This window comes from Streptopelia decaocto, assembly GCF_964273445.1.
Source record: "Streptopelia decaocto genome assembly, chromosome: 2".
NCBI classification, from domain to species: Eukaryota; Metazoa; Chordata; class Aves; order Columbiformes; family Columbidae; genus Streptopelia; species Streptopelia decaocto.
This window is the reverse complement of record NC_138655.1, coordinates 159,205,627-159,231,161: the sequence shown is the minus strand read 5'-3', so window position 1 is coordinate 159,231,161 and position 25,535 is coordinate 159,205,627. Positions and strand designations below refer to the sequence as shown.

Sequence of the window (25,535 nt, the reverse complement as noted above, 5' to 3'; positions counted from 1 at the left end):
TGCTTATTCTGAATATTCTTCACATGTTTTAGTGTAGTTGCCAACACAAGCTGGATTTAAATCTCCAGATTTAAATTGGTTTCTCTCTAGTTTTCAGGACTACACAGGACTGGAAAATACCTTAGAAGACATTGATGTTAATCCCCTACTTTTGGAGGCATTCTGCCCTAACAGCTCAATCACATTCAACTTTTAGCTGATTGGAAATGCACAGTAAATTTAAATTTACAAATTAAATTTTTGTAACTTTTCCCCCTCCTAACTCTCCACTTGGGTTCATGTGCCTCAATGAGATAACTGAGGGAGGAGGGAGAAAGGAGATTTGGGATGCTGTCTAGTTAGACCTGCCATCTCTGCCAAAGAAGGGGAGAAGGGAAGAGTCTTCACATAGCCCTCCATGTGACATGCCAATGAGCTTGATAGATCCCAGTGTGGCAGAGATACAAATAAGACTGGAGATGTGCCTGCATGTGCCAGGCACCCTGAGCTCTGCAAAGTGATGCAAACCATCTTCATGGTAGCTGGGAAACAAAAAGCACCTGATGAGAGAGGACTGTGTCAGTGCTTTTATTCATCACCTGCATTGTAATAGGGATGTGTAGCCTCTGGCGTTTTGTTTCTGAATGGATGGATATACCTAGAAGTTAGAAATGTGTGAACTGAATGCCTGTGTGTCTGTTCTGTCTCTAGGCCAGTCTGGGATGAAAAAGGGATTTGCAATGCAGCAGCTACTGTCAGAAATTGCCGGTTATTGTTGCTACCAGGAGTGTATTTTCACAAAAAATGAAATTATTTTTACTAATTAGTATTTGTTCAAAGCAGAGATTTTCAGTCCTTCCATCACTGGACCCTGTTTCAAGCCAGCATGGTGGACATACAGCATTAATGAGAGACTGCTTGTGTTAATTGTGAAGTGATTGCTATGCTAACACATACACTACCCCTACTTGTTCTGCAATGGAAACTTTCCAAAGTCGGTCATGCCTGAGGTCCTGACAGCCACAGCCCATTTTATCTAGAGCACTGTGATGAAAATCAAGCTTGAATTTCTACGGACAGCTTTTTAAGAGCAAGATTTCAGAATAGCCCTGGAAGAGCAACAAGAAATTTTGTTGGTGGCTTTTTTTGTCTTCTCAGAGAGTGCAGAGCAAAGGAGAATGATGGAGATAGATAAGCACCACATACATGGAGCGGGGGTGGTCATAAAGGCCAGGATTTGAGGAAAAAAAATAGGGTGTAGGTTTTATCAGGCAAATTCCTAGGAGGTGACTGCTTTGTGAGAGCTAGTGGAAGGAATATATACACCATCTGAGGGTTTTCTATCTGAGATTGGATACATGGAGCTCAATCCAAACTGCTTCATATTATATACAGTGAGCTCCAGCTTTTCTGCATGTGGCTGTCCTGTAGACAACCTGTGACTAATTTGTTGACTGCCCAGTCTTTCAGTGGGCACCAAACTCTCCTGGTTGGCAACAAAAAGTGGAATACTTGTGTTCTAGAGCTCACATTCTGGTTGCTCTGGAGTCACGAGCTGAGGCATGAGATCTGTCATCTCTCTGCATTTGCAAGGTGATCACTGTCAGTCTGCTTTCTAGATGTACACTTCAAGTCCCTGGAAGGACTCTCACTGGTGCCAGGCTCACATCTGCATCCTTCAGCATCCTTTTCTGGTCCCCAGTAAAGAGGTAATTCCTATCTTTCCCTCCTCCACATCATGAACCAGGCAGACCATAGGGCAACCAAGATCTCCTGATGAAAGCTGCCATAGAAACAACAACAACAAAAAAAGTAGTCTCCATGGAAATAGTGCTTTGAAAGCTGTTTCTCTTTCCCCCAATCTGTCAAATAATCAATAAATCTTAATTCTTCCTTAAGTCCACCTGTCTGCCTGTATCCTTCATTTGGTTTTATTAGGTGTAGAAAGATCCTACTCCATACCATAACTATGAGTTAGTATGGCCCGTGTTCGCTGTGAAACCAACCTGCTCTTCATGTTTCCATGAAGGCCCTGAGGTCCCTTACAACCTCAGTTATCCTGTCACCATAGTAGTAATATTGTCAATCCACTAACACCAGGAAAGAATGAACATGAGCAAGTTTTGGCTGCTGTATTTTTTGCAGGTGCACGTCAGAGGTCTTGGAAATATGCTCATATTTTCTGTCATCTTCCTTTGCTTTCTTCTGGCAGGCATGCATATGTGAATTAAGCAACATTTCTTTAGGGAAGACTGTCTCCTTCACATTGTGATGCCTTTTAAAGCCCTATGTCCCTTTCAACAAAATAACCAGTCACAGCAGAGATCTGGAATGATTCAGATGTAGCTCTTGGATCAGCAGGAAAAGTCTCAGCTGTACCAGGAAAATGGTTTTGGATATGATGGACAAACAACCTCTTTGTCTGTGTGCATGTGTGTGTTTAGGTATCAGCATATGCACACGTACATACATGTTCAATTGCATGTGTCTGTGAAGAAAACTGGTCAAGGTACTTTTGATTTATAGCATATTATTTAGGAATAAAACAAGGCTTCTTGTGTTCAGTGAATCATTAGGGAAATTAACACCCATGAACACTTAAGTACTTGAAATGGGACTCATAAAATCTTTTCAAGGAAAATGTTTGCAGTGCTGAGTGTTGCAGATAATGCATGTGCCAAACAGCATCTGAGAATAAGTGTAAGCTTACTTTGGATCTGAACTAATTGCTTCCTTCTGATACTATTTAAACCTTTGCACCCTCCTCCTTTGAAATAAATCCCCAAGCCCAGTTTGCAGTGGAGACCACACTTTGACCAACCCAATCTCCTATGACAAGGTGACCGATGGCAAAATGTGTAGTTAAAACAAAAACATGCATCATCTGGATAGACCTGTTGGATTCTACACTGGTTTCCTAAGTTTCTCCACCTACTAATTAGTGTAGTAAAAAGAAAATATTTCTGATTAGTACAATTACCATAGCTGTAGTGACCTTAAGCTCTGAGAAGCCAAAGCTTTAAAAAAGACCTCATAAAACTTAAAAGAGTTTCCCAGATGTTAATTAGCAGGCCAGCCTCCATGAAGGCTATCTGTGCTCAGAAGCCTCCAAAGGCTGTGAAATGAACACTCCAACCCTTTTGACACGTCTTTCCTGCAAGGGGTCATGTAAAAGGCTGAACCAATTAATTGCACTCTGGGTATTGGCATATGTCAAAGGAGTGATTCAATCTTCTGAGGTGGAAAAACGGCAAATTATAAAGCTGCTGGCAAGGTAATAAGAAGCAGCACCAGCACCCTGCAGAGAGATGCTTTCCTCGGGGTCCAGCAGTATCGTGTTGATTATTGGCACGGTGGCTAATGAGCTGCCCCATCCAAACTGAGCAGGGAGAAGTGGTTAACCTGGGTCATCCCACTCTTGGCCAGACACAATCAGCCCTGAAAGCACGTTTAGACAGTAGAAATTCTGAATGTCCTTCAGCTGGCTTGGCTGTGATTGAGTAGTTGACTCATTTTGACCTTGGGAGTGCTCAATGATCACTGACTCGCAGCTCAGCAGTTCAGCCAGAGGTTAATTGATCAGCCAGAGTGTCAACTGGTGGGTCCTGGCACATTAACTGATCACCCCCGATGTCTGAAACAGAAATTGCTTCTTCCTAGTACAAGGGTGAGGCAACATCTAAACTAACTCAGGAGCAGTATGTAACCAAAGTAATGCAGACCCCCAAGGTCAGCCCCACTGCTTGTTTGTGAGATTTGATGATTGCCATGGGTTTGTATTTCCCAGGGATCCCTGCAAGTCTCCTTGCTCAGCAACCAGACTGGTATTGGCCTCAGTTCTGTAAATGTGTGCAAGTATTTCAGATAAGTCATCAAATCTAGAGCCTTTCTTGAACAAAAGGATTGCATAACCTTTTTGGAGAAAAAAACAAATCTTGTCATCCTATGCTGCTTTGCCACAATAACAACACTCAAGTGAAAGCTGGAGTTCACTTTGAATATCTAGTGATAGTTTTTATTACCCTTCAACTTATTTGCATGCATGCATATGAGCACACATGGTATTTTGATCCTTCTGTTTACTTAAGAAGATGTCTTATGGCTAAAGAGTGACTCACAGACCAAGTGACTCAGCAAAAGAATCAAGTGCTGGATTGGGAATAGGACCCCTACACACTCTTCCCACCTCTTTTATAGACTTCTCATGTCACTTCAAGGATGTTTCTTTCCATATCTGCTTCTATTAGTTTCTCCCTACATTGTCTAGATTGAGCACTTAGACTTGAAGCCCTTTGGGGTACAATCTTCTCTCAGTGGCTGCCCATGTGGCATCTGGCAACTAACACAGCATGGGCTCATTTTATAATGTGGAATACCAAAATTAAAAAAAAGATATAATAATAAAACTGTATATATACATGCATACATAACAACCACAACAACAAAACCCATATAATAATCTAAGAGATTCAATCCACATCTGAAATGTAGCAACAATACTGGCTCAATATTGTCCACCTATGATTTATCACAGACATAAGAGGTGTGATTTGTGTACATTGTGCTAACAACAAACCCCTGTTAGAGGTGACTGGCTGACAAATACACTGTCATACAAAAATAATGTACATTTTCCCATGCCATTGGCCAAACGTGTATTGGTTTCTAAGCGTGCAGATAGGGACCCAATGGGATTTTCAAACATTCCCTTATATACTGAGTACTTAATTCCCATTGATTTCTGGTGGACTTGAGTGAATACCAGAGTTCAGTGACTTTGTAAATGCCCTTACAGATGCTCATGTATTTTTCAGTGTAAAGATGCTTTTTTGAAACACGTCTGACAGGTCTTCTGCAAATACCCCTTGAACTGGGTGGGAAGGCTCTACTGGAGCTCAGCAGGATTTGACTGGACACATCTGTGTCCTGGTGACCAGAACCAGCCATGATGGGGGGCAGTGACCAGCCACTGGGTGCAGCCACTGGTGCTGAGTTCCCCATAGAGTGCAGAAAGCTTCATGGCTTCATCTATTCAAAAGAATTAACCACAGCCACCAATTGGTTTCTTTTCTGTTTTTATAGTTTAAATCTGACTGACTGCAAGCTTTGAAGATGCAGATCAAGCTTTTGAACTCAATATTGTACACCTTGGGAAAAGAGCATCTGGGAAGAACAGCACTGCTGTTTTTCCTGAAGCCATTTTGTATTTCTTTGTGGTGATGTATATGGAAATACAAAGAGGAAAAATTTCTGTATTTTTTCACTCATTTGTTTTAATTTAGGAGAGCAGTGTGGGTTTGTTTTGTTTTGTTTTCGTTCTTCATACTTTTTCATAGGCAGTGTTTCCATTTGCAAGGGTAGGTAGGTGCAAGTGGTATATACCATTTATATATCCGGCTCCATCACAAATCAATTTAGGTCACTGAACCAGAACAACGTGACATTTTTCCAATAGACAGAAGAATCATATCTCCTTCCCAAAAAGGAATTTCACAGGAACTGAAGCTATTTGCAAAACTGGGTTAAATGAGGCAATAATTTTGTCTGAAGGAAAACAGGTTGTTCAAAATGCTGTTACTGATGACTAAGAACCGTATTTCACATTTTAAAAAATGGTCTTTCTCATTTTAAAGGTGACCAAATTCTTTCAAAAACAGACAAACAAAACCCAAAACCTCATATATTAAATCACAGGACATTCCTTACCTGGTGCTTCCTTCTGTTTTTCCCTATTTCTCCAGCAGTTGTAGGTCAGCAGAGTCTGAGATTACTTCTGCAAATGTCTACAGACTCTAACCCTACCATAAACACCTTGTGAACACAGGCTTGTAAAAATGAGAGATTCTTACTGGTTCTTCTTTTCCCCCTTGGATATCACAGATAAAAGCTGCTTAACACACCTCCTGGTTCCCAGCAGGACTCTCTTCAGTGGCTTTTCTTATGTAAGACTGGAAGCCCATGAAACAAATGTCTACATATGACTTCAGTGACCATTTTTTTTATGTTTCCTCTCCAACCTGCCCAGCCAGCATGTAAGAAAACACAGACTTACTTCAAGCTCTAAAATCTGCATCAGCTTTGGACATTTTGTCATAAAGATGTTTGTCTGGCTTGTACAGTTTCCTACTAAGGACAGTGTCTTTATTAGATCTATTCAAGCAAATGGAAAAGGTAAATGAGATTTGGCCAGATGAGTCCCTCTTCTTCACATGTAATAAAATGAAGTTTTATTTGTCTGACAACTAAATTTCTTTAGGAAATTAAAAAAAAAAAAAAAATAAAGGAATTTAGCTTTTTAAAAAAACCTCTCTCCTCCTTTCTTCTCTTAGGCAGTGTCTACAACACTTTCTCTTTAAAACATTTGAGGTATTTTCTCCTGGGTTTTGCAGGCAGTTGTCATCTGAAGAACTGATAGTGGATTCCCCATCAGAAAATGAGGAGCTTGCTAAGAGCATGTCCTCCCCAAGCCACATTACACTGTTCATTGAAACTTTGAAAGCAAAAATGACCATCAAAGACAAGGGAATATCCAGAGAAATTGAAGGATTGGCTAAATTGATGGCGTCCATTTAGCAGCTTCCCATTCCATTGAACTGCTGTAAAACGCTCTTCCTTCCAAAAACATCACTCACGTGCCTCACAACCCTATTTCACTTTGGTACTTTACCCTACAACTTATCTCCATGTGTTTTGGTGGCTGCTTTTAGCCTCAGTTTGCCTTGAGGTTATAGGCAAGTCCTTGGGAGAAACTTGGATGCATTTTGTCCCCTGTGGGTGGTGACAATACTGCTCTGAATTCCAGCCAGTTCAGCATCCACTCACTTTAGCCTCAACTTTCTGTTTTTCTAGGAACTTTACATTTGTTTCTTGATCCTTGCTTGGCTTGGTACTCTTCTCACATCCCTAGATCCAAAACAGAGACAGCGAAGTCTTCTTCTGCCAAGACTACAGAAGCTCTGAGATGCCTCCTCCAGCTGGTCATGGGAACATGCCCATCACAATAGTACGAGTTTTTATTGGGAGTGTAGAAAATAAGAACCCAAGTGGACATGATCCTGTTGGCATGATGTTCTTCAGGGATGTTAAGAGACCGAGTGCCAGAGAAAAGCATGTGCAGAGAAATAGTGCTCCAAGGAGCAGTCAATTCAGAGGACTGAGCAACAAGGACCAACCTACCAGGTAATATGATTTAGTGAACAACCGAGGAAAGGAGAGGAGAGAGGAGACAGAGAGGAGAGAGGAGAGAGGAGAGAGGAGAGAGGAGAGAGGAGAGAGGAGAGAGGAGAGAGGAGAGAGGAGAGAGGAGAGAGGAGAGAGGAGAGAGGAGAGAGGAGAGAGAGAGAGGAGAGGAGAGGAGAGGAGAGGAGAGGAGAGGAGAGGAGAGGAGAGGAGAGGAGAGGAGAGGAGAGGAGAGGAGAGGAGAGGAGAGGAGAGGAGAGGAGAGGAGAGGAGAGGAGAGGAGAGGAGAGGAGAGGAGAGGAGAGGAGAGGAGAGGAGAGGAGGAGATGCTTGAGCTGAGGAAAATTTTGTTGAGACCAGAATGAGGACTGGATGTAGAAACAGTGTAGATGGCCTGCTACCATCAGTACATGCTGCAAAAACTGAATGTTTGAAGGCACAAGAGTCTGCACAGAAAATAGGCAGTTGTGTGGTTGGAGTAGGAAAGCGATGTTCTTGCCCTGGTCCTGAGCTCCATCCTGTGCATGCAAGGTTTGTTGCCTGGGAGAAGCAGAACACGACAACAACACAAGCACCCAATGCTGTAATCAGTGAGGTTGCTTGAAGGTTTTGTTTCAGCTTTGCTAATTTGCATTTTCTCTTTTTATTAGTTACTGACTTTGCATGCTTTACACTCTCGCTGATAAAAATCCATGACTAGAAATATATCTCTACATTTTTGCTGTTTTCCAGGCTAAGCTTCACCTTGTTAACAACAGCTGGCTTGCTCAGCCTTGTTCTTTTCCCTCACTTGGTGCACACAGGTTTTCAAAACATTTTTGCTTTGGTCAGCATTGACAAGCAATGGGAAGTTGCTTGCAAGGCAATAAAGAGAAAAAAATGCATAAAAATCTTTTATCAAAGTTTCCAACATCAGCCTAGGAAGCATGTAGTTCCTTCTCCTGCTTAACTCATAAAGTAAAATGAAACAGATCCAGCCTGCCACCCCCTCCAACTCACTGTGCACCTAAGGATCAAAACGAAAGCCTCAAGCTGCTGAAGCCCTAAAATTCATCATGTGACTCCTTCAATAAATCAGCTCTTCCCACATGTTCTGAAATGATTTTAGCTTCTAGCCACAAGACATTTATGATTCATGTGGGACAGGCTCCTTGTGAAATGATTACAAGCAGTCCCATCTACAGCGTAAAAATGAAAGACTGTGCAGTCAAAGTCAATTAAAAAATAAATACATCAGTCCTCCAGGTCCCTGTTTCAGCAAGGAAGGATCACATGCTTTTTGCTATCAATTGCTCATCGGCATCATTTTGAATAGTGTTATTTATTAGTTGCTCCTATCTGAATCAACAACCCAAACAATCAAACTGTCTCAGCTCAGTTATTTTACTGTTTACAGACAATTTTATTGGCATGACAGTGCCTGTATACCCCTTGAGTGTGCTCTATATATATCCCATCTGTGCCCATGCTGAAAGGAGAATCTTTTGTTTGCCAGGGCCAGATTAACATCTGCACCCAGAATTATGTGAAAGACTCATCTTAAACTCTGCAAAGATCAATTTGAATGTGTGCAGCTGGTATCATACAGAGGACATTTGCTGCATGGGGTTCAAAATGGGCTTTTGAAAGGCTGGCAGCATCCCAGGTGAGCTGTGTGATCTGCTCTGGTGAACCTGCTTTGGCAGGTGGGTTGGACTGGATGGTCTCCAGAGGTCCCTTCCAACCTCAACCATTCTGTGATTCTGCATGACAAGGCAGCAGGGTTCCTGGCTCACCTGTGTCCCAGCCTAAGGAGACATCTCAAACCTGCTGCAGTGTATCAAGCAACCCAGTTCCTGACTCTCTCCAAGGGCAGGTCAAACTCAGACCTTTCCCTTGGGATTCACCTCGTTGAGAAGGACACCTAAGCTGAGGTGACAGTGTGGAGGTGTGTCCAAGGAGCTGGTGTCTTCATCCTCATGGTAGGTGGTGGAGGTCTCATCCATGCAGTGAGCACAGCCCAGAGAGCTGTTTATCCTGTCCACATGCAGATGTTTGCCTTTGGGTGATCCCAACAGCTCCCTGCACCTCATGGACTGTATTGACAATATTCCCACTGGCTATGAGAGGACCTTGGAGGATGGCTCAGACAACTGTGAGTGAAAAAGATGTATCTCCTGAGCTAAACCTCAGAACTTGGTTGATCGAGTTATCTAAACCTAGTTGCTCAGTGCCACCTGAGATGGGTTAAGGTGTCTGAGACAACCACATGGGGTGGCAGGCCAAGAAACCAGAGACCACACAGGGTTCCAAACGTGCTGAACACTGGTAGATGAGTCTCTGTTATGTGTTATGTGGTACAAGCAGATGTCACACCCTGGGACTTCAGCCTTAAGGAGTGATTGCAAGGATAACAGGAAATGGCACTGTCTGGGGTCCACTGTCATCAAACTATTTTTCTAGAATGGAAAATAATATGTGTATTTCTTTAGAGAGAGACAGAGGGTGGTGAGGACCTGAGTGTGGGGGTTTTTTGCTGTTTGCTTTCTATGTCCTCTGCTTTTTTAGTATGATTACACTGGGAGGGGAAGAAAAAAAGAAAAAAAAAAAAAAAGAACAAGAGCTATAAAATGGTTATAATTCATACACAATGCCAAGAAAAACATTTCGAAGTTACATTGCAGTTTTCCATTGTAAAACCACTGGCTTTGGCAGGAGAGCTGAAGGAAGACAACTCCATCAAAAACAACTCTGAGTTTTTTCTGACTCAGCTTCTGGGTTGGAATGTGTCATAACCTCTGGAGCAGACTCATTCTTGGCAGGCAAGCTGGAAGGTAGTGCCTCCTGTGAAGATGGAGGCTGGAGCAGCCAGTGGTGTCACCCCCAGCAGTCCCAGGACATGTCACCTCAGTGGGTTCAGGCAGCATGCAGGTGGGACATGGTCCCATCTGCCCAGCCTGGGAAGCCAGCAGAACTTGCATGAAGCCTCCTTTGGGGATATCAGCAAGGGCATCACAGATATTTTTACTTGAGTGACCCTTCGTCCATTCTTATGTGGGGAAAGAAGTTTGATGTGTCTCACTGTGCGATTTATAATGCCAGACACATCCCCCATGATGTTTCCATTTCCCCTACACCTACAAGTGCCACCCTGACCCCACTCTCCAATGCGCAGGACAGTCTCTGACTGATCCCTCAGGAGCCAGCAAGGAACATTTTATTAGTAGCACCACCACTATCCTTCATTTGCAGTTCAGAGCAAAGAACGAAGTGAACAGCAGGACACTGCCACTGGGAATCAACAATCTCCTCAACAGACCTCTTGTCCTGTTCATTATCTCCCATTCTCTAAATTAAAATTCCAGACCATGCTGCAAGCACTTTGAATGTGACAATATAAGTATTTTTCCTGGCAAAGAGGCTGTGCACACACAATACTTTTCACATATGAGGTCCCCTGGGATACCGGTGAATACTTACAATTTTTCGCAATGTTGTATAAAACAGATTTTATATAATTGCTACCTCTGCACCTAACGATGTTTTTGGACACTGCTAGAACCTTGTGTTTGGGTAATAAATCTCAATGCTTAGCCCCATTGTTGAAAAAATAAAATTGCCTATGTCTCGGCTAAGAAACCTCTCGTGTAGCAAGCTTTCCCCATGAATAGATTTGGGGATTCACCTGAATTTAAATGCTGGTGGCCTGGCTGCTGTATTTGAGCTGAGCAGCCTGTACAATCCTCAGAGGCTGAAGAAGTAAGTGACTAACAGGCTCTGTTTGTGTAGAAAGCTTAAAAGTCAGGTCTCACCTGAGGACAGCGAGCTGCCCTTTGTGCATCCCTTCATTGCTTTGCAATTATTCTGCTTTGCTGCTGCTGCCTCTCCACACGCTGCCAGCCTGTGAGATGATGCTCGAGCTTGTCTCATTACAGCACCGAGCTCACATCTGTCTCAAGACACTGGCCATGACAATCTCCATCTGACTTCTGTTTTCAGCTAATTTCTCTGCTTTTTCCATGCACAAGAAAGTAAACAAAGCAGGGTTTCACATTATGCCAAACATAAGATTTATCTGCAATCTTCGCTTATGGGTTTATTAGCTAATTCAAACCCAGCCTGGATCAAGAGTCATTACGGGCTGATGCTATTCCAGCACAAATTCACCGTAAGTAAAGAAAAATTAGTTGGACACATTAGTGCTCAGCAGAAAATTGAAAGGGAATTATTCAAGGTTTGATATGAATTAATAAATGAACCGGCAGTGGCATTTAGAGGCAGACACAGGAAAATTTAAAAAAAAACTCTCTACTGTCTTTTTCTTTTTTTTCCACATATGTATATTTCTTCTTCTATATGGCTGCCAGATATCTGTATCTCTTTGGAGAAATCAGTGAGTTTAACTGACTCCTGGCCATATCACCTTGCTGGAAACTACATGTCTAATTTCATAATAATGCAGTCAGGAGCCCAGATTTCAGATGGAAAAGATCCAGCATCCTCATGTCTCAGTACTAAAGATTATTTTTCATATTTTTTCCCTCCCTTCTCTCCTTATCAGGAATATATCATTATATATAAGGAGGGACACATCACCAGGTTTTGCTGGTAATGGCAGGTGGCAGTAATTGCACTTTTCCACCTCTTTAATTCCTTTTGTCGATTCATTGCTCCAGCAATGCTCAGAGAGCAAAAAACCTGTCTTTATCTGCTTTGGTGGGGTGGATGGGAGTAAGGGATTGGTACAGAGATGCCGTGCCTCAGCTGTCCGTAATCTGAAAAGATAGATCTCACCATGACACAGAAAGATTTGAACCTCTGAAGTGAAAACAAAACAAAACAAAACAAAAAACAACATAATGAGATTGGACCTAATAAAGTACGAGTTCTGGTTTGTTGGTGTGGGAAATGACCACCAACGTCTTAAGGTCACAGTGATGTTTGCTTGGAATTCACTATTTATTTTCAACTTCATTCTTGACCATAACTATAATAACTAGTAATGAAACAGGCATTAATCAGACTAATGTCTTTCAAATTTATTTTATTTGGTTTTGTTCCTGACAGAGGGTGTGTGTATATATGCAGACAACAGTGGATTATTTTTAAGTAACCTATAAGCACTTCTATACCCTTGAGACTGAGAGCAGCCTGGGCAGAAGGTGGTAAAGCTTTACCATCCATGGGGTTGGACTAGACGAGCTTTGAAGGTCCTTTTCAACCCAAACTATCCTATGATTCCACAATGCAGGCTGGCATTCCCCTGAACAGCTGTGGTTGTGTGTTTTACAATGACCAGGTTCATTGAACTTACTGTATTTGCTTACTCTCTGTTCCCTCTAATGGTCACACAGACCTCTCATGTGTGGACATGCACAGTATAGGCACCTGGGATACTCCTACTGCTGATCAAGAGCAGTCCAAGCCTTTTAACTTGCTTAGGAGGCCCAATACATATGTTGTCCCAAATCCATGTGTCCAGTGGTATAGAGCATCTCAACTGTTTAAGCATCTGAATCAAGCTCTGGGGTTTAGTTTTAATTAATGTGACACCATCCAAACCCAGTACTATTTAGCCAGACTCTCACGCATTCCTCCAGTCTTTCCTCACCTCTTAAATCTGTCTCAAATGTAGCTGGTTGGTCCTGACACTGACTTCATTTTCTGTGCCTTCCTCTGTTCATTTTGTGTAGGAAAATAGCACTGAGATACATCCCAGGTAACAATTTACCTGTAATTTCTCTGAAGATTTTCCTCTCTGGCCTGAACAGCTGATATAAACATCATCTAGGTCCGAAAGGTCTTTGGCTCTGTGGAGTCCAACCCAGGTTCCTCCATGAGGATCAGAGCAAAATTGTCTGGAGTCCAGGATAAGAAAATAATTGTTTCATTATTGTTACTATCAGCAGATGTACAGGTGGGTCACAATGTTCAGAGATGGAGCAGATGTTGCTTTGAGCTCTTTCAGATGTAAGAAATGTCCTGATCCAGACCCTGAATATGCATCTCTACCTTTTGCCCACACACCCCCCTGCCATTGGAGAAGAGGATGAGGCTGGTGTGAAAAAGAGGAGGAAAAGACTTTAAGTGCAAAGCATTTGAAACAGGTGTATAATCTGAGGGCATTATCTGGACTGTGGGTTTCAAGAGCTTATTTTAAACATATAGTTTGCCTTTGCTGCCTTTTGCTCTTAGCACATGAAAAAAGAACTAAGCTTTCAAGTTTCAGTATTGAATATTATAATAAACAGAAGATTTGGTGTAAGCTGCATCTTGAACAAATACCAACTAGGAAATAACTCTTAGAAGTGTACTTACTGTATTGAGTTACCAAATCATGGTTTATTCCACTGTTTTTCTAACTGTAGACTTTAGTAGCAGCAAGGCAAACCAAGCTAGGACAAACTTTAGGTTTGGTTCTGAATGAAAGCTGACAACGATGATGTCTTGCGTAGGCACACAACCTGACTCCCTCTGAGACTGAAGAGCCACAGGGATAAAATTTCCCTCCATACTTTTCTGATCTCTACAATAAAACCTATGAAAACCCAGCCTAAGTGAAATACTTACCTAACACAAAGGTGTCATTGGCTATTTACTGTTATGCATCTATGGAAGCCATAATTCTTCACCAGGGTAATGGCAGCATCATTCATGCTTAACACAGATGGTGGATTTTTACTCAAATCACTTCAGTAGGGAGAAAGAAAAAACTAAAATCCCTTCTCTCCCCATGGCTACAGCAGATCTGTCTATCAAGGCTTCACAGGAAGCCTGTCATTACTTCATAATGCAAATGAACTTGACTAGAACCATCTCAAAGGAAGAACAAAGTGGAACAAAACATAGATTTTGCAAAATGTTCATGAACTTATTGGAAAAATAAATTTCATTTTGATGTAGCCTTCTGAAACGATCATTTTTGATGAATATTAATTTAGACTTCTGAGCTAAGAACGCTTTTCAAGAGGAAAAAAAAAATACAAAAATGGGCAATGTCAGGAATGTCATAAGAAACTATCTTTTGCTCTTAATAGGTTTTATCCCTTGAGAATCTTCAAAAGTAATGACTTCCAACAGTCAGCTCTTCTTTCAATGACTTAGTACTTTCTTGAGACCAATAGTTTGATCGGAAAGTTCAAGATCTCCTTTTTAATCCATGGCTACTGCATGATTTAGCCCCTTCTTAATTTAAGCTTTTGACAGAAGAATATGGTTATCATTGAAATAAAAGCCAAGTAAATTTATATTACTCACCCAACCTAAGACACATGGTTATTTGTTATGATCCCTAAGTAGTTGATAGCAAAGGTGACTATCTCAGGGGATGATCACAAGCACGAGCTCAACTTTGATGCTCTGAAATGGTTCTGCATGGGAATCTTCAGGGAACAGGAGGACACTGGGAAGCAGGAGGCAGAGATGTGACCACAGCACATTTGTACATGCACACACCAAAATAACCCTCCAGTGTTGCAGGACCCCATGGCTATAAGTAAAGAGAGGACAAGAAGATCTGAGTGCCATACTGGATCAAACAAAGGTCCACCTGACCCAGGATGGTTTATTTCCAGTTATAGTCACCAGTGGATGCTTAAGAAAGTGGTTTCATCTCTACACATGGCAGTGTCCCTGAAGTCTCTCAGAGCCATATACAGGTGAGCATGTGGCTCCTACAAATGGTCTCATCTGTGGTCCTAACCCTGTCAAGGACAGTATAGGAACCCACAGCACTCCCCTCCATTTACCTTCCCTGAGCCCAGTCTTCTTGTCACCTTCCTTTTTGGATTTTTTGGGGTTTTTTTCCCCCACAGATAGCAATAAGAAAGCAAGGAAGGAGTGGAAGATGCCAACAAGTGCTTTCCCAAAGATGTACCACAGACTCTTGGTCTTGTGTCAACGTCTTCCCCATGGCATATTAGATGCCTTAGATATTCAACTCTTAAAACCATTTTAGGATAAGAAATTATAACTAATGCACACTAATATCAGGGTTGAAATAATGTAAAACTCAGGCCCTTTCTAATGTCAAGCTCAGTTTGGTTTCTGTGTTCTGTTGCCATGAAGTTGCTGGGCTCCTTAGGATTTAATTAGTCAAAAATCCCACTAGAGCTTGGCTTTTCTTGGTATGATTTTTTTTTTTTTAAATTTAGTTTGTTGTTTGCTTTTCAGTGGAAATACCTCTTTTAGGGTATGTGCCTTTATTTGGGTATCCAGCTGGGGAGGAGTGCACCCTTACTTGTATCCCAACTAAAATATAGGCTGCACAATAAGTTCACCTTTATGAAACCTCCCTCAAATATTCCTCTGGGAATTGCTGCTGTCCCACTAAACACTTCCCTAAGGATTTGGTAGGCGGAAAATATTTTGGGCTTTCTGAGGCTGAGTAGCAAGTTTCAAGGCAAAGGCACAATAATTGAGCAAAGCATGATGGCATCTTCCCAGAGTCCAGGAAGGTGGGGAGAAACCTTGAAATAATGCTGCAGATATTGTGGTTTTCATGCGAAAATTCCTAAAGCCTCCAAAGGGGCCAGTGCCTTGTTTTCCTCTTTCTTTTTGGCCTTTAAGGGTAGGATAAACACAAGTCAGTAACTTTAGCCTAATTTTGTGTTGGTTTAGGGTGAGACAAACTGTGGAAGACAAACTCTAACAGTTACTGCAGGTACAACAAGAACAAGTATCCTGTAGATACTGGAGGCAAAAGTGTTGAGTAGGATTCATCTCAGCTCACATGGGACGTCCACAATGCAGAAAACTATTTTTGAGCTGCTCACTCAAGGCAGTGGAGGGGAATGGGCATTCTGAGGCCGTGGCTGACCCATTCTCTTACAGACACCTTCCCAAGCCACATTTACCACACCATCGACTTCTCTGTTTGCTATAAACAGAGCCTCGTTGACTAGTGAAATTAATTCCACCTTCATGCCTCAGCACAGGAATGACCCATATTCTGAACCTGCTTAAGCCCACTGGGATCATTTAATTGGTGTATCATTTCATTTTTTTATTAGTATAATGTAATGATGAATCATGCCTATTGTTTTCGAAGGAGCTGCTTTTGATCCAGAGTGGCACAAGTGGGAGGAGAAAACTACTGATGATATCATTATCCTTCTAAAGGAAAACATCTCCTGAATCAGACTGTCACTACAGAATTATTTTGCAAAGTTGAACATTGATATATTTATTTTCTGCTACCAACTGTGTTACTGAAAATTTACACAGACAAAAGTACACAGAAAAAAAAAAAAAATCTATCTAAAGAGTAGAGGCAAACAAGCTTTAGCTAAAACCAAATAAATAAACAAATCCCAAATACTCAAAACCCCATTATTTACTGTATGTTTTTCATTCCATTTTTACAAAACCTGACAGCAGGAGTGCTGTTCTCTCCTGTAAGTATACAGTTCCCTCCATCTCTTCTTGCCAGTGTCTGCTGTCATATGTGATACACTAGAGCATCACAGACAGCAGAGACACACTCCTGGCTGACCTATATGACATGGGATTTGTATATGGACTTTCAGGGGAAGCAGAGAGAGGCTGCAGCCATGGAATAATTTAAACAGCAGTGGATGCTGCTAAGTGAAGAAATCTCTTCCGTTTGAACAGGTCTTGGTACCATTCACAGTGTGAAATAGATCTTCAGGGACTACAATGAGAGCTGGAAGTCCTCACCAGAAGCAAATGTCACTTTCATATTCTGCTCTCCTCGTTTACAGTCTTACCCCCCATATAATCTCAGTGAACTATCTCCTGCTCTGATTTATACCAGTATAAACCCAAAACATCACCTGAACATCTATAGGATTATTTCCAGTTCATAATGGTGCGAATCACAGGTGAATTCAGTTGTGGAATTTCCTCTAAATTAAAGAATGTATGGGACTAGAATAAGATCTAGCACAAATAATGCACACTGTAAGAATAACTGCACTTTTTTCTTTACTTCAGCCCCATGCTTCAGTAACAAAAGCAATATTTGTACTCTTTTGATGAGGTACCTCCTCCCTATCTACATATCTACTTATTTATCTACCTAACACACCAAAGAAACATAGCGCACGTAGGCATCCTCTATAGGGGATGGACAGCGAGAATCTGCCATAAGAAAATGTAAATTTACCTGGTGGCCTGGCTAGCTGGCAACCTGTGCATCCACACACTATGTACGGGTACAAGGGACCTGTGGAGATGGTGGTACAAGCTTTACCCGTGTAAAGCCTGACCGAAGTATATAAGTCACACAACCCTACCCTCATGGACCAGGATGCACAGAGAGGTGTTGGATGACCCATCCCTGGAGACATCCCAGGCCAGGCTGGACGGGGCTCTGAGCAACCTGAGCTGGTGAAGATGTCCCTGCTCATGGCAGGGGTGGCACTGGATGAGCTTTGGAGGTCCCTTCCAACCCAAATTGTTCTATGATTCTATGATTTTATGTGATCCATCTCTGAATATTGCAGCAATACTGTTGAAACAAAACACAAATAGTCCCACTGCAGAAATTCCTCTTCTGGAAGGGAAGCCAAACTAAAGAAGAAAAGTGAATCAGAACAAAGAGGTGACCTTGTATTTCATCTCTGATTAATGCAGTCTATTTGTTGTTGAATAACACCACTAAAAACTATACTTTGTGTTTAAGATGCTATTCTGTCTATAAATAGACAGTGCTCAAGGCTCTTTTAAAAAAAAAAAAAAATACAGAAATAAAATTTCCCAATAGTTATGTCTTAGATCAATCTCAGAGTGTCTTTCACTGGAACAGAGGTCATGGAAAAGAAAGTACCTTGAGATTTTAGAGGTTTGTCCTACCTCATCCCAGGATACTGAGATGGCTGCTGTTTGGCAGCAGAAAAGCAATCTCTGTGGACAGAGCTGAGATGACATCCTTTTTAATTAACAATCCAGATTTTGTTATTGGCTTGAGGCCCCTATTTATGCCACTGTATTTTTGCCCATGCTATTTAAAACCATGGTTTAGTCTGTTACTCTGCAACCACTTCACTTACCAGAAGTTCCTGCTCTGCCAAAGACAAACCATTCGTCTGTGTGAAGACATAGGGGAGGTGAGGTGACACTAAAGTGCTTATTAGGAAAACATGGTAGTACTAATTGTGAGCAAAACAAGAAAAAAATCTGGAAAAAACCCTCAAACAAAACACTGAGAGAAGAAAGTCCTTAAGAACAGACAGAACAAATCACAGCGAGTAGAGTGTGGAGTCACAGCTTTCTTACATTCTGGTCACTCACAAATCAGCAGAGCTGTCACTGCTGGCCTCATCTCTCTCCCATCCTTTCCCACAAAGTGTCAGCCTGGTCAAACACAGGTTTTCACTTGCAGGTCAGGTGTGTGTTAAGAGTAAGGGCACAAAGTTACCACCCATCAGTTGAACTTTGCTGCTGCGTCGCCACCTTCAACCCTGCAATCACAGCCACCAGACAGCAATGCTCTGCCTGCTGGAGCTGACCAAATCACAGGCAACAAGGTGGTGTGTTTTAGGTTCTGTTTTGGTTTGGTTTCTTTATGATCAGGAGTTGTGTGAATGGTTTAACTGGAAAACCTGCTTCTATCAAGTTGGTCATTTCTAGCCATCTGGACACAAGTTACCCTTGGCAATGAAATACTGCATGAGCATCCCCAGCATCCAGCTCAGAGCACTTATCTTGGTTAGAAAAGTCTCTTTTAGTTGATTGCCCTGTGCTCCTTCTGTGGTCAGCAGAGACAGGAGTCCACAGCATGAGTTATCTCATTTTAAAACAACCACTTGAAAGAGATTTTCAGGCCTCTGTAAGTGTCTGGTTTTCCCTGTTGGCAATAAAGGGAGCCGAGGGGGACTGATCCAACATTAGACATCTGGCTGGAGTTGTCAGATAAATCGTGCCTGACCTGTCTTTTTTGATGTGGTTGTGCACAGCCCGCGCGAGACCTGCTCCACACACAGCTGAGCATCCAAAACACTTACTGAGAGCAAATCTGCAATAACAGCAGCAACCACCACCACAAGACAGGCTAAACTAAAATTGCACAGCTCTAAAAAGGAGTGTATGCAAGAAAACAGGAAGCAGCAATTTGCTTGTATTGAAATGCTTTGCTGTCTTCGGGCTATAGTAAAGTGGGGGGAAACAGTCTCGAAGACTTCTTTCTGTTGGTTCAAGGTCTTGTCAAATATTTTCAGCTCATCAGGGCTTCTATGCAGCAAGAAATCTGGTCCTGAAAACCCATCTTCCCTGTAGCTATGACATACTGTGGTCTGAAGAAAGAGAGCAAGAGTTCTCAGAAAAAATCCCAGCCTTTTTAGGAGTGACAGTATGTGCAATTTAAAATCCATTATCCAGCAATATATAAGCTGTGCTTCTTCCACCACTTTTTCCAATGAAAATTTTGTATCAAAGGCTGGCAGCTGTCACAATGCTTTGATCCATGTTCAAATTACCATTCTGAATTTAATATGAAATTATTAGCTGAGTCAAAGCGAGAGAAATTTCCCCAACTCCAGCAATTCACAACCTTTCTGTCTGCTAGCCATCTACAGAGAGAGAAACAGAATAGTCACGTTGGAGTCTATTCGTGGATTTATGTTCCCGCGATAGACACTGGCCCAAGCTTTGTGTTTCAGAGAGAAAAGTAAACCCACGATATAAGCCACCCTCATTCTCTGACACTGTCACCTGCCTCACATTTTAAAAATAAGAGATAAACATCCTTGACAAAATAATCCTAACACAACTGAAGGAGATGTTTCTGCTGGAGCTGATGAAGCCAGAGCCCACAAGTCTGAAATAAGATATTTTACACCAACATCCAGCACACGATGATCTACAGAGCAGTGGTAGCGTCGCACCTTCTGACACCAGCAGCATCGCAATGTTTGATGTTGGCATTTTCCATGACATTTTCTATGTGGAGAAGGAGTCAGGAGCCCAGAATTAACCTTGTGGAAGTGTTGCCTAAATGTAACTCAATGCGCCCACATGCACGCTAGTCCTGAGATCAAATATCCCTACGGTTTGCAGGCCAGGCCCTTGGCAATCCCAGCAGTTCTCTGGCAGCATTTTAGTTTCAACGAGTGACTCTAGCCAGAATTTGACAAAATCAGCAAACTCACAGTGGTCCATCAACGTGTGAGTGCATTTTAGGAGTAAAGTAACATTTGAGTAGCTTGGAAGTAGCTCCAATGCAGCTTGGAAGAAAAACCTACTTATTCTAACATCTTGTCCTGATGTATAAAAATACATCATGTAATGATTTGTTGTCTTTCCATGTGGATGTGAACATTATAGGACTGTGCAAGGAGATTTTGGAGAAATCGTGCTGTTGTTTGGTACTTTGAACAGTCCTGACTGTGAAGCCACAGCAAGAACATGGATTTTTCCTGGAAACTGCAAGGAAGGATGGGTCAAGGTTCCCCTTGCAGGAATATTCACGCTCAGCTTCCTCACAGATGTCCAGGGGCCAATCTCAAGAAAACCACATACAAATCAGGGAAGCGGGAAGCCATCCATTAAGGCTAAGGACTAAGTTTTTCTCGATGATTAGTTACTAAGAAGCAACAGGATTTTAAGAGAGAATGGCTTAGTTGGCTCCTCTCTGGTTTATACAGCCGACAAATTGACACATCACCCATTTAGCTGTCTGAAGCAAGTACTAAAACATCAGAATGGAACATAAATTAGTCTGCTGAGTCTGTAAAAGGAATCAAGGTTAAAGGACAAAAATGAATGCATTAAACTGCTAAGCACCAAGTGAAAACTGCAAAATGCTGAACACAAATTATAGATATGTACAGAAAGCGGCCGTTCCTCTACACTCCTCTGTCCCATCAAAAATGCCTCAGTGACAATAGGACATTGTCTATAAACATCCCTTTCCCAAGCTTGACTTGCCACACTCTTGACTCCTCGCCATTCAGGAGCTGTTTATTGCCCCTGTGAAATCCCCAGAGCAAACCAGGACAACTGAAGATTCTACGATCAGTCTGGTTTCATCTCCAAATTCTACAGCTTTGTCTCCTCCTGATTGTCCACTTACATCTGGGAGACAGCAGCCTGCAATAAGAAACTAGGAAATGCAAAGCTGAGAACAGACCCACCCTATCTAGGACAGGTTCACACCACTAAAGCTTTGAAAAGTCCCTCCCATTCTCTCTATCCCTGAGTTTGAAATCCTTGCAGGATTTAACATACTGCACTTGAGGGGCCATCAGCTGCACTGGACTGGTGGGGACTGGAGTCTTCTGTTGTTTCTCCATTTGCTTGCAGACATGGAAGCCAAAGTTCTGCAATCTAGTTCAAGGAGACATTGTTCTTCCTGCTCCTGACCCATTCCACATCTCCTCTCATAGCCTCTTGTTGAGGGTTTTGATTGCAGGGTCACAATAAAACCGTGGCAGATGTATTGCTAACCTCCTCTCCCTGCTCTTCCTCCTTCAGCCCCTCCCTCTCCCCCCTTCCCACTCAGGACAGGCAATCGGGAGGGAAAGAAGGACAGAGAGGAGAGAGTTGGAAAAATTAAAAATGTTTACTAATGCTACTAATAAGAAAAGAGAAAATAATACAAAATATACAAAACCAATCTTGAAAGTCCCAGCAACTGCAGAGCCGGCACCTGAAGTCCTGGACTGGACTCTGCAGCCAACTGGAGCTGGATTCAGTCTGTCACTAGGCCTCAGTTGGCAGGGAAGACTAGCAAGGTCCTCTCCTAATGTCGGCCATAAGGAATAAGGGACAAGATCCTCTTGATCTCCCACTTTTATATGAAGTATTCACATGAATGGAATGTTATACACAGTTGGTCAGTCTCTTGGTCACCTGTTTCTCGTCGCCCCTCTCGTGAGATGTCCATCCATGCTTATCAATAACTTTGCATTCCATTGCTATGTTTACCAAAACATGTATCTGGTTCTCCAGGAAAATGCAGCTAATATGAAGCTTTAGCTGACAGGGAAATTCACTAAAAGAGAAACTTGTTTTTAACAGAACCAGGACACCTCTCCAAAAAGACAGTTGCAAGACATTCTTAAGGATAATCCTAGTTGGCATCTCCTCAAAACACCTTGAAAAGCTCTGGAAGCCATCCAAGGGTCCAGATGACTAAGAAAGAACCTGGGAGAAAATTCCACAGCTCCTGAGACAGTCCTCCTCGCAGACAAAACAGCTTCATGAGCCATCTGCTGCCCTCCTGAGGGAGCAACCTGTGAGTTACCCATGCACCAGTGTTGGGAAATTTGCTGTGTGGTTTAGAAACTGCTACTGCTGGCTGTAGGGAGGGTCAGCCTGTCTCTGCCCTAGCTCAATGTGTTATCTCTGATCTACTTCCAGCATGTTTGCAATGTCTCTGCTTACTGCCCCTGCTCCAGGACCCCTGAACCCTGGCATCTCCTGCTACATTTGTAAGCCCTCCTCTTAACCTAAGACCCTCTGCAGGTCAAGCTGGCTCCAGCTTTCCCCCTTTTTAGTGAACTATTTCCTTCTTCACATCCTCTAAGGCCTCCTGAGGAGCTCTCCGAGGAGCCTGCAATGTCAAAACACACTCATAAATCAGTTATCTGCAGCTTTCCCAAGAAGGAGCACACAGGCGCCGTCATGTCCCTCTGAGTAATTTCCCACCGTCCTGTTTGAGAGACACGAAGCTCCTCAGTGAATTCTCAGCCCCCAAAAATTCCTTCAGCTCTTTCTCACTGCATCACAGAGTGCACAAGTAGGTGTTTGCAAACAAGCCCAGCCAAACACTAAGCCCCGTGCTCCCTCCATCCTGACTCAAAGCAAGCATCAACAGGGAATTTGACAAGCTGTGCAATGTATTATCTCATCCCTGCAGTAGCTTTCACCCACGACATGTCCAATCAGAAGCCAGTTTCCCCACTAAAAATGCCAAACCATCTCAGAAAAGGATGCTCAAAAATATCTCACTGCTTTACAGAGTCTTATGGAGTTCATAACTCTTTTTGGCAAGTGTTTTTAGATTTTACATCAGTTGAGTAGTTAGCAGCAATGAAGCAACATTTCTAAACTTGTCTTCCAGACTCCAGGGCCTGATGGCTGTTGGGAGCAAAATGACACCTCACACCTACACAGCTGAAGTCAACTAATAATCTCCTGCTGGGCTATTGCTTTCTCACCCATTGCACTGTTCCAAGAGCAGTTCTACTGAGTAACTCCACGCTAAAATAAATGCCACTGAGAACTCTATCTGTCCTTCCCTGGACTTCTTAGCATAGAGTGCTTTGAACAAAAATGTGGCATCAGGAGATACCCATATCTGACCTTGTAATTGCAAGGAACTTTTCATAATACACGGGGGAGCCAATCGACACCGGAGAAGACAAGGAGCAAAGGGGACCATATGTCTCACCTCAATGGCTGCCAACACATTTCTGACTCATTAGCAAACCTGCTTCTTATCCAAGAAACTCTCCATTGTCACATTTCTGAGAAAGATCTAAAAGGCACATCCTTGCACTGGCCCATCCTTGGCTGAGTGTGAGATCCATGCTGATGCCACAGACAGCGCCAAAAAGTTTTCAAGAAGTGCAATCAAAAGAGTTATGTGGCTTGGAGTTGTTCTGATAACAGAGAAACCCCTGAAAAAAACCACAAACAAACAAAATCGCACAGCCTAGAGGTAACACCCACAAATATAATTCTCAGAAGTCTCAGCAGTGTCGTTGTATTCATCCCTCTGTCCTCTAAATAGATCTCAAATTTCAACACAACGCCAGCACAATGGGATGCCTAATTCAGAACATGTGTCCATCTGTGTTTTCATCCTGAAAAAATGTAGACTCAGACTTGAGACAGGATATAAGAAAATGGCTGGTCTGTCACCCTATTTCCAGTTTCTTCTGAATGCCAATTTGCCAAGGGAAAGGTGAAAACCCCCACACCTGTAATGATAAAGGCTGTCCCCAGAACTTCTTTCCTGCTGTCTGGAGGCAAATCATGTCATTCAGTTGCACAGCAGAGACTCTTAATGCTTTAAATGAGATAATCCCACCCCAGAATCCTTGTGATTAGACAGAAGTTGGCACATCTGCCATGGCTTTGCTGGAGAACACCTCCATCATCAGGTGTGTATCCCACACCCCAATCATTTAAGGCAGCAGCCTTGATTTCCCTCACCTGAGCTCCACAGCTTGATACCAACATCTCTATTTCCCCCTTGCCTCCATTGTTCATGCACAGTGTTGATGACCTGACCATCCTCTTAGCATCTTATCTGTATTTCTGGAAGTACTGGAGTCTATAAGAAACCCCAAGGATTTTCCCTTTACCAGACCACAGATAAATGCCTTCCCAAAGCCATTTCCACCTCCAAAGCAGTCGTGTCTTTTGCTGCAGTAAGATGTGCTCTAAGGGATGCATCTGCACAAGGATAAGTAGTTCTGCCAGCTCATCCTCCCAAAATCCTGACCGTGTTTCTAGGGCACATCTGGATTATGTCGACAAAATTAAGGTGATGGCTTCCCTTACCAAGGAAGGGATGGTGAACAGCTACTGGGACCTGTAGTATCCTGACCTGTCTTGTTCCACTAAGCCTCAGTCCGCTGTGCTTGTGCTGAGTGGAGACCTTTTAATTCAAATTATCCCTAGGGAAACAGGGCACCAGTGAGACCCTCCCTTCTCTCCCTTTGCAGGGAACTGGGAAGGAGGCCCTGTCTCTTATGCTTCAGACATACCCAAAGCAAGGTGCTGCTTCCTCTTACCCCTGCCCATCCTTACAGCTCCAAACCAAGTCCTGTCTGGGGGTTACCTCCTGTAAGGTGGCCACTGAAGGGAGGGAAGCAGTTTTGTCCTTACTCAGATGAAGTCCGCCATTGAGCACTGAGATGCAAGCAAGCATCTTTTCCTTAATAAAGGGGTAATGTACATGTCCAATCTGTTCCTACCTTCATCCTGGGTCACTCCTAGGCACAAGCTCAGTTTCCAGGTCTGCTTCACAGGCCGCATCCCTTCAGCAGGAGATCACAAACCCTGTCTGCACCAATAATAAACCAAATAAAGGTCAACCCCCTTCTTCTCCTACCTGCCTCTGCTTTTTCTTCCCTTGTCTCCATTACATTACACAAACCTGCTCCAGTAAGAGGGTCCAAGCTGGTTCTTGAGATCAATGCACAAAGCTGTTCTTAAGCAAAATCTACATAAGGCACAGCAAAGGCACTGTGCGCTTCATCCATTTCCTCATCCCCATTGCAAAGCCAGAAGCCACTGGTGCTCTTTAGCCAGTGAGAATATAAAGGAACAAGTCTCCCTGGCCAAAAAAAGCTTTTAAACACGTGCTGAGCTAAGAAACGTGTGTAAGTCACATTGCCTGTAAACTGTGGCTTTACACGCCCCGTTAGTACAGGTAATAAGGTTCCCACAAACCCTGGCTTGGCCTTAAGATCCTGCGCGGGGTC

The 25,535-nt window shown here is 42.7% G+C and overlaps 1 long non-coding RNA gene across 1 annotated transcript in view; it reads right to left on the bottom strand.

Moving 5' to 3' along the window:
• Positions 1 to 25,327, bottom strand: part of LOC309435906 — a 56,046-nt gene extending 30,719 nt beyond the window's left edge. The window contains exons 1-2 of the long non-coding RNA XR_014183243.1: positions 25,208 to 25,327; positions 25,026 to 25,114 (exon numbers count right to left, since the gene is read on the bottom strand). This is a non-coding gene — a long non-coding RNA (uncharacterized lncRNA). The remainder of the gene's footprint in view (positions 1 to 25,025; positions 25,115 to 25,207) is intronic.
• Between the last annotated feature and the right edge of the window lie 208 nt (positions 25,328 to 25,535).